Raw genomic sequence first — 14,089 nt, 5'->3', positions numbered from 1 at the left:
ACTACTAATTAAACAACGTAAAATTACTTCACTACGAACAAGCCCTGCGGTATTAGGCTATTACCACATTTCAGGGAAGTTCCCCAAATTTAGGGGGTCCGGGGGTCATGTTCCCCTTGGGAATTGTTTTTTTTTTTTCAATTTACAGAAGCAATATGCACTATTTGACTCCACTCTCTCTGTTTTTCTATCAGTTTGTTGACTGTGTCACTAGTGAGAACAGGACATTGGACCTTTTGTATGCAAATGTGGAAGATGCACAGAGCCACTGCCCTGCCCGCTCTTGGAAGAGCAGACCACAGTCTCATCCTGCTAACACCTGCGTAGGCCTACGTTCGTGCAGGTCAAACGCAGCCTGTTTCCAACACAGGGAACTGTTCTGTACCCATTCCTGTTCACTCTATACACCTCTGATTTTCAGAACCAGTCTGAATCATGCCATCTGCAGAAGTTCTCTGATGACAGTGATCAGAGATGGGGAGGGCACCTTGCGGACTGCTTTGTCGACTGGTGCAATACTAACCACCCTGAATGTGGATAAAACCAAGGAGAACCTGGAGATGTTTGAGTCAAGTGATGAGCAGGAACTCACTGAACAAACTGCTCTCCATCATGGACAATCCCTCACACTCCCTCCATAACAGCGGAGCTCATTCTCCAAAGGACTCATTTAGCTTTGTTGTCGCAAACAATAGTTCAAGAAGTCTTTCTTACTGTTCACAATTGGACTTTACAGCTCACCACCTATCTATACAAAATAGAAAGTATGCACTACCTATCTCTAACTCTTCAGTTTCTTCATTGGGTATGACAAATTTAATAATAATAATCTTTATTGTCCACAAATGTGGAAATTTGTCTTCGGCTACACAAATTGCTTAAAAAATCTAATAGATCACAATATTCATACCAATATATAACTCATCATACACAGTGCAGACAACAATAGCGAACATGGTTGCAGTCTGAATGACAAATAAATGAGGCAAAATTTGTCAGATGTTACAATTTTTTAAAAGTTATATAACTTGGGTAAGATAGGAATTTGACATATGTGGCCAGTGGTGGAATGTCACTTAGTGAATTTACTCAAGTACTGTAATTAATTACTTTACTTGAGTCTTTCCATTTTATGTAACTTTATACTTCTACTTTATACTTGACTCTTAGTTCTTTAGGAATCTGATAAAATGTCCTACTAAAGAAGTGAAAGAAGAAATAAAAACAGGAACTTTTTAAATTTTGATTTCATTGTAGCCATTGGAAGTCTTATATCAGTCCCTGGGGACATTTTACTGCAGAACAAGTACATTTACTTTACAGTACAAGTACATTTTGCTGATAATATTGCTGTAAGTAAGGTCAGACTTTTTCTTGTAATGGACTACCTTGACATTAATGGAAGTATGCTGTTGTATTGGTACGGTTCATTGGTACAAGTTAAGGATCTAGGTACTTTCTTGCACCTCTGTAATTTCCAATAGTGAAAATATATTTGTGAGTGTGCAGACTGTGGTGCAGACCTGCACACGTCTGGATATCACAGAGACTCACAAATAGACCACACTCCTTATCCCTTGAAGCAGGAAGAGATAAGAAGGAACTGTGGGAAGATGGCTGCTAAGGTAAAAAAAAAAGGGATGCTGTAATGCTGACATTACATTTAAATTAGTCATATGTTTGATTCATTTCAATGGTAGTGAAAAATGCCTCATCACAATTTAGTTTATTATCCTCAACATTGAGGCTGAAATTAATGTTTGACACAGACTTCAACAATTAAACACTTGAAAATAATAGATGCAAATTAATTTGCCTTTTTTCCAAACATATTCATCACTTTTAATCAATGTCAGAAATACAATTTTAAGTAAAAAGTAATATCTCTCTTTTTAAATCCTATTTATATGACCTTTATACTACCTTATGTTCTTACAGTATATATCTTGCCCGAGAGCCATTTTATGTCTTACATAAGAAGAAAAAGAAACAAAGGGGAACTTCATTAGTTTTGGTTTCAGTGTCACTTTGTCCAACTGTTGGTTGGTTGGTAGAATTCCAGCAATAAAAATGATGAATATAATAATTCCAGTGAGAAACATGCCGTCTTCCATGAGAGACTATTTTACAGGGGAGCACAGAGGCCTGATAGAGAGTTCCATCACATGATGCAACAACAATCGCCTGAAGCTTAATATCAGAAAAAAGTTTGTGGTGGACGACCAGAGGAACAGGAGAGAACACAGAGTTGTGGTCGTGACAGTAAACAATGCTTCAAATATGGATTTTGCTGCAAAGAAGCAACAAAATTTTACACTTGGATACTTCCCAGCTTCTTCAAGCAGGCAGCAGAAAGACCTGTATAATGACCACAGTTTCAAGGTGGGAACCAAAGATTAGTGACCGCGATTCAGTATCTGACCAAATCTGAAATATGTGTGTCTAAAAGTGTTTTTGCAGAACATTAAAATGTCACAGTTAATTTTGAACGTTGACCTTTTGGATATAAAATATCATAATTTCATCCTATTAAAAAATTTTGTAAGATGTGATCATAACTAGCATATAAATTGTTAACATTAGGGCCAAAATTGTGTTATGTGATTGACCTTTGACATTCAAAATCTAATCAGTTCATCCTTATAGGTGGACATTGATTCCCTGATATTGCCATTTCAATAACACCATAATCATTTAAACTGGGAGATTAGCACAACAAAAGTAGAGTATCTTAAAAGAGTAATAAGATCTTTCTTTCATGAAAACGGATTGCTTTAAATACACCAACTCAGAAAGAATCGATCACTGAAGCGATAGAAATGATTAAGTTAGAAAAGGAAGCTTTCAGAATGCGAAATAAAGAGACAGAAAGTGTCATTGGAAAAGTATGTAGTGTCACTTAAAAAAAAAAAAAAACCTACCTGAGAGTTCAAAAGAATGGGACTTAGAGACAGACAACCACAATGCCTCAAAGCCTCTGGTGTTGCCAGGACCAGGCTTGGGAGTTGACAAACCCCAGTGTGGCACAATAAATTAAACTCAGAGTCATGATGAATAAATTAGCTTGGGGTCTGGACAGTGTCTGTGGCTCCAGAGGAGGGTCAGTGCAGTGTAAGCGCTACTGGGAGATGACAGTGGACTGGACCCTGAGTCAGGCTTTGAGTGGGTCAAATGGGAGCAGAAATCTGTCATGGTTTGCAAGCGCGACCTTTAAATCCTTTGATGGTGGGACAGAGAAATAGTATCTGTTTAGACATATGAGCTCTCACCACTTCTCACTGACGACTGCAGCAAAACCAAGCCAAACACTCCTGCCCCAGACTCTCAATGTGGGAGTCAACTAGAATGTGTGTGGCTGTGTGTTTGTGTGTAAGAGAGAGAGAGAGAGAGAGAGAGAGAGAGAGTGAGAGAGAGAGAGAGAGAGAAAGAAATGTATCTGTCATTACTGTCAACAAAGTGTCAGTTGAGGCTTTTCAGAACCCAGCTTGACAGAATGGTCAGTTCACACACACACACACGCACACACACACACACACACACACACACACACGAAAGTGAAACACAACTTGTCTAATCTGGAAGTGAAATGACTTTCAATTAAGGACAAGATCGCCATCTAGTGTCACCAACATAACACACAAGTCAAATGACACAAATGTTACTTTCGTTGATTCTCATTCTAAAACGTATGTTTCTGCTTCTCTGTGTCACTGCTGTACACCCCTCCTTTTCTTTCCTAAGTCCTTAAAGAGTAAGAAGCCACAAACAGTAACATTGTGTTTATATAATCACATAAGAGGTTGCATTCTTGCAATGGATCATTGCAACAGGAAAAATAAAGGCAAGAGTGAAATTAGGCAAGTTCACACAGGAAAAACAGGACAATCTAAGGGAAGCAGTGTATTTGGCTCCTGCAGCAGGGTGTGCAGACTGTAGTTGATAAATTGTTTGCACAGCCTCATATGCCACCTCCATATACAGTCACCTGCCTCAACTGCAATCAATATCACATGATTGTTTGCTTATATATATATATATATATATATATATATATATGGCACCCATCATCCCAGCTGGACTCGTGATTATTTAGCATAAATATCTTGACAGTATCTTGAAGTATTTTTGGAACAGTTTGGAGCCTCTGCAAAGACTCTAAATCCACTTTCGTTTTTAATATACAATAGTAAGCCTTATATTCCTGGGACCTGCCATACAATCGGCCGCACTCTTATACAGGACTGTCATTAGTGAATTACATGGAAGTGGATAATTGAGACAGGAAGGAAGTCAGAGAAGAAGTGGGGGGATGAGGACAGGACAGGAGGATGGAAGTACGTGGTAGAGTTAACAGAGGAAAGTCAGTATTGACTTGGAGGTAATGTCATTAACTTGATGCATCAGCAACGCATACTGAATTTGTTGGAGACTACACATGTGTTAAAAGGACAGTGAAAAATACTGTGGTGTAGGTTCAATTTACCAAAGGCTACATCTAAGAGGCTGAGAAATAATTTTGTCTTTCATGACATTGAATTGGTAAATTCTCAGTATGACTAGTCTCCCCTATAATATTGGTGAGTAATGATGATCATTAGTGGTTCATTGAAGATTGAGTGCTATGAACTCGGTTCAATGCTTTGCTTTCATTGAAGTACATAGTTTTATGTCAGCCGAGTGGGTTTTTAGCATAAATGCATATTTGCATATTTTTTCTCATATGATTTAATATTTTATGTTCAATTTTATGTTCTGCAGGACAGATTACAATGAGATGTGATCACAGATCCACTCAGTTTTCACACATAATGCCGTGCAGACAATGTAGCAGGACCCTACTTGACCTGTTTAGATTGAATATAATTGGGACCAGCCTTCATCTACTCTTAGCCCAAGCACAAATAACACTTATGTAATTTCTTTTTATAAATCTCCCTTCAGAGCCACAGGGGACATTGTACAAGTACAAGTGTTTTTACAGGCTCAATAGTAGCCATGAATTGTAAAGCGAATCACTACTGCACATTCAGTGGGCTGCATAACATGGAAGTAAACCCAGAGATCAGACGACTTCTTTAGTGTGGACGCCAGGTTCAGGGTCCAGTATCCAGTTCTTATAAAACATTCATGGTATTGAACTGATGATCAAAAGTTCATGTGTGTGTGAAAGAGACAAAGAATGATAAAAACAAGAAAAAAAAAGTCCAAGCTTTTCAACAGAGATATGTTTGATCAGGAACATTTCTGGTCAACAACTATTTACTATTTACTATATATACCATATTTCCTTTAAGAGATTGAGCTGATGACCAAAAGTCCATGTGTCTATCTAAAAAAGGGACGGACAAACATAAAAAGGTTAAAAAGATCGAAACTTCTAAAGAAAAACCCACAGATGGAGATAATAAGTTTGATCGTTTTTTCTTTGGGAACTTCTGGTCACAAATTCACTATTGACCCTTCTCCAAACTCTTTATCCCTCTGTGTCAAATACGGATCAAACAAATACAGGAAAAAGCTCCCTCTGGACTGAGCTCAGATCAATCTGATGCTTTTACTGTAAATCTCAACAGGAATATAACATCTAAAATGGAGATCTCTGGGGGAAATAGTCAAAGTCAAGAGGACAACTGCTCTGAGTTTGGGAAATTTGTATGTCAAAGTGACGGTTTTCAGGAACTGGGCCCTGTTTGTGCAGACACTGAATAACAGAGATCAACTGAGGAACGCTGACCTTTTCATTGACCGGAACAGCAAAAGGAGAGACAGGAGAGGTGGAGGAGGTGGAGGGCCAGAAGAAAGGAAAGGAGTCATCAAATATTAAGTAGTAGCCTCAGCGGAACAAGGGGGTAATAATTGTTTAAGTGCTACTTTTCAGGGCCTTTCTCCCCTCCCCTTGATTTATTTATTAAACTCAGTTACTGAAAGGGTACAGTCTCACAATACAGTCATAGCTAAAGGACAGTAATTCTATTAATATGTGTCACTGTCATTTGGGCCAATTTGCTAAAAATTATTTTGTGCTTTCAGTGATCGCCTAAAAACCAAAGAAGAACTTTTATAACAAGTTTTCTATCTTACAGTTACAGTTGCACGCCTCTCTTACATGCATAGAGAAACTAGTTTGATTGTATGTGGTTATGCCATGTTATGGAGCAGCTAATCTTTTCAAGAGTCAGAGACCGGACATCTCAAAACAGTCTGTACCAAACTGTCATAACAGTGAAGTGTGACTCAGCGAGGCAGGCTCTGTTATACAAGCAGACCAAGCTGGACTGAGAGGAACTACTTCTTCGTTCTTAAATGGTCTCAGTACACAACCAGTAAAATCGTAATGTGCAGTAGAACTCAGCTACTTACTCTAATTTATAATTCATTCTGAAACAGAAAATTATCATTAATGGTCATTAATGCACATTACTGTAAATGTAATTAAACATTGCAGAAGAAGATGGTGCAAAACATGTTGCTTATTTAGTCATGGATAGTCAATGTTATAGAGTACATTTGTATTGAAAGTTTCAGGGGCTTAAATGGGAAATGTCATACTAAAACATCCTCCCTGTGCAGCCACTAAATATAAATCACTGACTGACATTTATCGCGCATCTGTGTGCAAAATACAAACAATGCTTGTGGCTGTGGCTGCTGATAATAATCTAAAATAATAACTTAATATTGCATGATTTATTTCCTGCATATCATCAGTTCCACACATTGCAACAAAGCCAAGTTGCTAAAACCAACCAATATTCAATTATTCCTCTTTACAAACACAACTTTGTCCCATCGCTCCACCTTCATTACCGGGTACATCCCCATTAATAATATTAACTGTACAATCCTAAATAGCAACAAAACAGTATTGGTTACTGTCATTTCTCTTCCTCTTCACATTCTCCAGCCAGCTTGTCTGAAACCTGATCTCCTGTTTGTTGTATTCTGTTTGGCACAACCCATAAGCCGCCATCATTGCTAAAATGTTGCCTGTATAAATCAATAGTTGACATCCTGCCAGACAGGCAGCCAGAGAGCTCGAGATAAAACGAGCTCCAGAGAGACAGACAGAGAAAGAGGCAGAGACAGGGACAGAAAGAGCAGGAGGAGAGATTGATGCTGTAGTGTGGGGTCTTTAATAATAACCGCAGAATAAAGGCCACAGCAGAGGGAAAATATAATAGTGACATCACATTACAGATAGTTTCATAAAGAAAACACAAACCATTGCTGTGCCTTAGAAGTGTGTGATTTGAGGCCATTAGAGTAAGCGACAGTGAAGCATAAACAAACAGCAGCCTGCATTTATCACTACACCCTCATATTGTAACTATATAAGGCCATATCTGTACTGATTTACCAGAGTCAATTGTAAAAACAGATGTCGAAAGCACGTCAGTCATGTTTGCTCAGTTGTGTCGTGTGGCTGTTAGTGAAGACATTATTACTCTTATGGAGACTTAACATGGTTTGTTTTAAGGGAGACTGCCACGGTTTGGTAATGGTTGCTTTGGCCAATGTCCAGCTAGCTTTTACTTTGCTGAGGTTTGAGTGTGGCTCAAGAGGTCTGAGGCAGTACCACAACCTTTTTTGGTTTTGACACATTCATCCTTTATTTACAACAACTGTAAACATGTAGAGATCACCACCACTGAAAAGGCAATCGTATTCAAGGGTTAGCTCAGATTTACTGAAGTGGGTTTGCACAACATAAGAGGTACTTTTCCTTAGTCATTCTGCCTACAGCACCCCCAGTTTGGAGAAGCAGGAGTAAGTACTGGTATGACAGCTAAGCTATGTACTTCTGTAGCCACCTAAAAATTTCCAACCAAAAAGAAAACAATATCAGTTTACGTGTGAGCTATTTTTAAAAATATATTCACCATTTTACCTTACAGTCAGGGAGCCCTGTTTAAGTTAAGAGTGGGGAAAAAAACATTGACAAAAAACAATAATATAGCCTCGCAGAATGCAGGAGTTACTGGTCTACCGCTGCCTCCATTATTAAGATTTTTTTAATCATTGTGAGGCATAACATTACTGTTATTCTAAAAGGAGCTTGGTGACTTTGACAAGAGTGGGGAACGGCTTAAGTTTCCCCCATGTAAACCTAAACAGGGCTCTCTGACAGCAAGGCAAAGCAGTTTAATATTCCAAAAATTATCAGAAACTTAAACTGATATTGATTTTTCTTTTAGGTGGAGCTTTTATAGTTTGCTAAAATAAGTTTTTCTGCTGTCCCTGTCCTTAGTGGTACTTAGCTTAGCTTCTGTGTCGGTACTCCTTCCTGCTTTTCCAATCTGGGGCCATGCCGACCACCATCTACTGTAGCTCATACACTAACTGTCGAGGAGTATTTCATACAGCCCCACTTCAATAAACCAAACTAGCCCTTTGATGTTAACAGATGTGTACATTTACCAGCCAAAATACAAGATGACAATTTCAGGCCAATAAACCATTCAGGTAAAAAAAAACAAGTGAGTTGGACAGACATGGCTATTAAACAAGTAGATCCTTCTGACAATCAAGAAGTGTGGTGTTTACCAGGGTAACTCTTAAATCATATTTAATTAATGTGTGAGAACAGACGTATCTTACAAAGACAGTTGGAATCTGGACACAGCATTTGTCACTCCAACAAATATTAGGAGTTTTGTTCTGAAAGAGGATAACTTCTGTCATCCTGAAGATGGAAGTGCAGAGAGTTGAAGACCCTCTATTAAACTGTACTCTTGAGTCTTCAGTTAGTGCGGACTCCAATGTGCAATGCTAACTAACAAAAATCAAAGTGCCACATGCAAATACGCTCATTGTATTGTTTCATCTTACATTGTCTCCTAAACTCACACCCACACCAAATATCACACAATACAAGAGTGACAGAGAAAATGCAGAGAAGAGCATTATGACCAACCGCTGGCGCTCACCACACACACACACACACACACACACACACACACGCACACACACACAATGAAATGCATATGCAAGTGTGCACCCTCAAAGATGCTGCTTTGCCTTGCAAAAGGCTGTTTCACAAATGTCACCAACATCAGAGATAATTTGTTGCGTACTGATTGGGTGCCCATTGTGGCCACATCTCCATCAGCACACACAAGCACATACACACAGGAGCACAGATTATGGTAGATTTATTGCTATAGAGCTTACCTGAAGAACAATGGAGAAGAAAACAACTGGAAACATCTCTGCAATAGATTTCTGTCTCTTTATTGACGCAATAGGTGCTTTTTGCCTATTAAACACTGATATGTTATGACAACCTTTGCAAACAGTAATTAAACTATATTAGATAAAATAGGCCCCATATAGCCCACCTGCCTCCTCCAGCTGAGTGTGACACCAACCAAATTGTGGTCATTTAGTCTAATACACCCGAGATGTCTTGCAGCCGAGCCTGAGTTACTGGCCTATAATTTCGACAAAGTTACTTCCATTGCTTCATCTTAGTCTATAAGAAACTATAATGCTATAATGCAACTGTGGGCACACTTACAAAACCTATAATTGCTTTTTAAGTTGCATACACAATCAGCATTGCCTCATAAGCATTGCAGCAGAACTAGCCCCTCACGGTAGCCTGGTTAAGTGAAGATATAGCCAACCTTAATGTTATTAAGTGTTCTACTTGCAGCATTAGCATCTTATTAATATTGCACAGAGTGTTGTGTCTTTAAAGTAGTGTTCCTGTACATAATGCATGACTGTGTGTTGTTGTCATTGATATATGCCGTATATTTATTTTAGATTTATCTAACAAAGCAAAGGCAGACAAGAAAAACCTGCTCTTCTTTACTCTGACAGCCAAATGATCTCTGACAACAACAGTCAAATGCTCAAACAAATAGGATCATGTTGCAAAACAGCAAAAGCCACCGGTACTGATTTATGTGCATGTTTGAATGCACTATTACACTATTCTTAATTTGTTTAACTGAGTGGTCTTTACACAGAAACTTCAAACCAGCAGGCTGCTTCATAGGCTGAGGATTTACAGCCTTTGTGTACACTTTACACGTAAAGCAATCAGTGGCTGACAGGTGACAGACAACTAAGAACACTATGTGATGAACAAGTGGTTGAAATAATCTCTGTGTCGACCATGCCTTCTGCTACATTAACTCAGACACAGAAAGTCAACACAAGCACACAGTAAGAGAAAGATACAGATGAATAGGAAAGAAGGAAACTCACCGTCATGTTCCATGACTTGACCCAGGGAATATTATCAGCACTGTGAATTGATCCTCTCCTCTTCCCGACACACCACCTCACTGCCTCCCTCCCCCTCCTCCCTTTCTCACTGTCTCCCTTCTTCTCCTATTCTCTCTCCCTCGCTGTCTACTTCCTCTCTCTCCACTGTCTGCGCCTCCCTCCCTCCCTCCCTTCTGCCTCCCCTCGCTCCAATAAAGAGCATTAAAAGTTAATGTTTGTTTCCATCTCAGTTCCTCGTTCTCCCTCCCAATCTGTGCCTCCTCCTGCGTTTATCTCCATCTCCCTGCCTGTCAAGTTTTTCCTCCTTCCTCTGGCCGCTGTCTGGCTCCTCTCCCTCCTGTGTTGAGGTCCCACAGTGACGTAGGGAATGAGGAGAGGAGAGGAAAGAAAGAGAGAAGGAGAATAGAAGCCATGCATCAAATATGCAGGTAGTGTACTGTGTGTTTAGTGTGTTTACTTTTCCTTGTTCCCCTTTTCTTCATCTATATTTTTATTGCACTAAGTCATCTTCAGCAGATATAAACAGCCTTCACCTTATCAATATGAAAGTAAAAGTGGTAAACATGTTAGTTATGTGTAAGTCTAAAGTACAGATTCTGTCAATCCAGTGGCAGTGTGTTGGAGTTTTCTTTACAGCACATAAGCTAATCACCATTTAACGTATATATTTAACATTATTAACATTGTTATTTAACGTTTATTCTATAACAAATATCATGCAAAATGTCCATAACAGTTTCTAAGAGCTTAAGGGGAAATCTTGAAATTGCAAAATAAATAAATAACCACTTTACCATGATGTAAAACAATAAAAAAGAAAAGTTGCCGTAAAAAATCTGTCTATTTTAGATGCTGGAACTAATCAATAATATATTTTAAAATGGTTAGAGAATAACTTTCTGTCCAAGTCATTCAGTCCTTCACGTTCGCATACTGGAATATAAATATGGAAGTTGTATGAATAATTTAAATTAGAAATTAAAACTTAAAAGTAAAATTTCAGTGTTTACAAAAATACAGTTTGTATGATATTGTACAAAAATGTCTGCAAAATGGTTCATAAGATGTCTTGTGAAATATGACTTTTGAACTCAAAGTTGTTAAACAACTGATTTTTAACATAAAGACAAACCATATATGCAATTTTCTCAGTTAGAACAGTTTTGGTAAAGTTACGTCACACGTTTTTGCATTTTCTCTGGTTTCTGTTTAAAGTAGGCTTGGCTGTCTTGATGACGCACATTAACACACTAAATAAATAAATAATTTTCCTGGTAAAATAGAGGTGAAAAACAAATAACACACCTGTATACCGTGGCGCCACAGTGATACATCAGTAATAATAACAATGCTTGATAAATCAATGCACATAGACGTTGAGATTGAAGGAAGAGAAGGAAATCAAAGATACACATAGAGTGCAAGAAGGACAAAGAGACAGACAGATGGCCATTGTCTTTCTGTTTTTCTGACACGTACACACTCTTGTGGTGCCTCAAGTGTTGTGAAGAGCCACTCAGCACGTTAATATGTCATCTGTATGCCAGTGATGCAGGATGCCGCAGCTAGCTCTATAGCTGCAAACTGCTATTCGTGTATCCGTTTGTGCATCAGGCACAGGAGATTTTTAAATTTCCTGTTATTTATTAAACAGATATATTTTTGATACTCCAGGTCCACCTGTGAGAAGGAAAAGTGGAGCAGGATGTTATAAAACACACTGATGGACTGAATATGTGTGACTGTGTATAAAAGCCAATGTAAACACAGGTAAATTGGACTGGGAACAAACATAATGTCCACACAACCATTACGTTATTGACTAGATAAGAGCAGCTACTATCATGCCATATGGTAGAGTGCTGCTTTTCTCTCTTGTCCATTTATTTTATTGTACTGTATATCTTCTAGTTGTCTTGTTTTATTCCCTCTCATTTCCGTTTCCTCCCTTTTAATTTCCACCCTCCCCCCTTTTTATCCTCTAAAGTGTGAAAATGTTAAAATTTTTTAGTTCATAATGTCTTTCTGTTTTTTTGGCTTTTTTAATTAACCCTGCAATTTTGAGCGTTCATTAAATTTCCATTGCGCACATATATTTACTGTAAGTACACATTATAATTTGAAGCAGTGCAGCGTAATGTTTACATCCTGTTCGATGCGTTTGAACAAATATTAATAGAGTTAAAGGCTGAGCAAGTAACCACACAGAGTTACTGATAGATAGATGGAAGGGGAGAGAAATGGAGAAAGTGAGACTTTAACTTTTGATGCTGTCCAATGAGATGGCTCACAACAAGCGAGAAGAAAAACAACTGGCTCATCAACTCCAACAACACCCACCCACACAAGCACACACGCATGATCGCACAGAAAAAAAACGAAGTAGATGAAAAACATCAAAGTGCCAGTACACCAGGTCAGCTGGTGTTGAAAAAAACATGCAGTTTAACCCTCTTTTCTCACTGCTAAATGTGAGAACAATCACCTTCAACCCAGAGAGTGTGATTAGAAGAGAAGGAACAAAGAGAAAATCCATTTTTAAATCTTATAAGATATACATGTGTTCATGAAGACTAAGGAAGAAGAGACGGACTAAAAAAATAAAGACAACACAGCTGTGCGTCATCATGCAATCACATTAATTATTAGACTACAATTAACTGTTGTTTCCCTTCCAGTACAATCATGTGGTGTATAAGATAACAGCAGGCCAACAAGTCCTTCAAATTAGGTTAAAAAATCAGTTTGTTTTTGTCCTTCAGAACAACACACAGAAGCTTCATATGCCCTGTGACTTCTGATGCTGTTACACAACACTGTTCTCTTTCTTTCTTATATATATTTTATTAGCATTCCAGAAGGAGCCTCAGACTTAAGAATTGTATTGTCAATGCATTTGATGTATAAAGAAGTTGCTTAAAACTAAATTAATTTTATGATCTGACATTCAGTAGTGGAATGTAACCCCAACCATTAAATATGACGATTACATGTCTATAAATTAAACCACATAAAAGTATATTAAGTAGTTAAAATTAGCCCTGCTTACATATGTGCATCCAATATAATAATACAATAATTACACGAAGAATACATTTTTTTTACCTCTTTCCATGAAACGATGGTGACAAAGTGATTTATTATTGACATGTAAAGTGTATATCTTAAACCTTTATTACTCAATCTCTTCCAAACATATCACAATGAAATTAAACCACAATTAACAGAGGATTGTATCTGAAAACAAAATGATTCCAACTTAATGGGTGACAATGTATATTTGGGATATACGTATATAACAATCTGAGTGAGGCCTTTCTGCATAACAAGTACATTTTGATGCTGATTCAGAGAGTTGTCATTCAAAGCACTTTACTTTAAATGTTATGGACAGAGCGCTCTGGATTTATTTCACATGCACCAGAATGAATGAGTAGGAGCATTGTAGGTCAAGTTTATATAGATCAGCTCAAGTGCTTACATGTGTCATTTTCTCACATCAGGTTTCTCAGCAAGAATGACAAGAAGCATGACATTTAAGCTTGAGACAGAGAGTCTGCTAGAATCTGCTTTCCTAATAAGGCAATATCTATTTGTGGTATAAGACACAGGCTGTAAACCTGTGTGTAGAATGAACAGAGTAGGATAGTCATTAAAAACATACATTCTAACAGTGGTTAATGGGATTTTAGGTTTAGGCACAAACACAATTTGGTTAGGGTAAGAAAACATTGTGGTTTGGTTTACTACTTTATGTTGTTAAAGTTAGGGCACATTTGTCGTCATGTTTACAATGTTGGCCATGGTTAAGGCCAGGGGAACTAATGTTAAATTTCAGTTGGAAACAGGTAAC

Source organism: Centropristis striata, chromosome 20 (genome assembly GCF_030273125.1).
Source record: "Centropristis striata isolate RG_2023a ecotype Rhode Island chromosome 20, C.striata_1.0, whole genome shotgun sequence".
NCBI lineage: Eukaryota > Metazoa > Chordata > Actinopteri > Perciformes > Serranidae > Centropristis > Centropristis striata.
The sequence above is the reverse complement of the archived record's forward strand: the minus strand, read 5'-3'. Positions refer to the sequence as shown.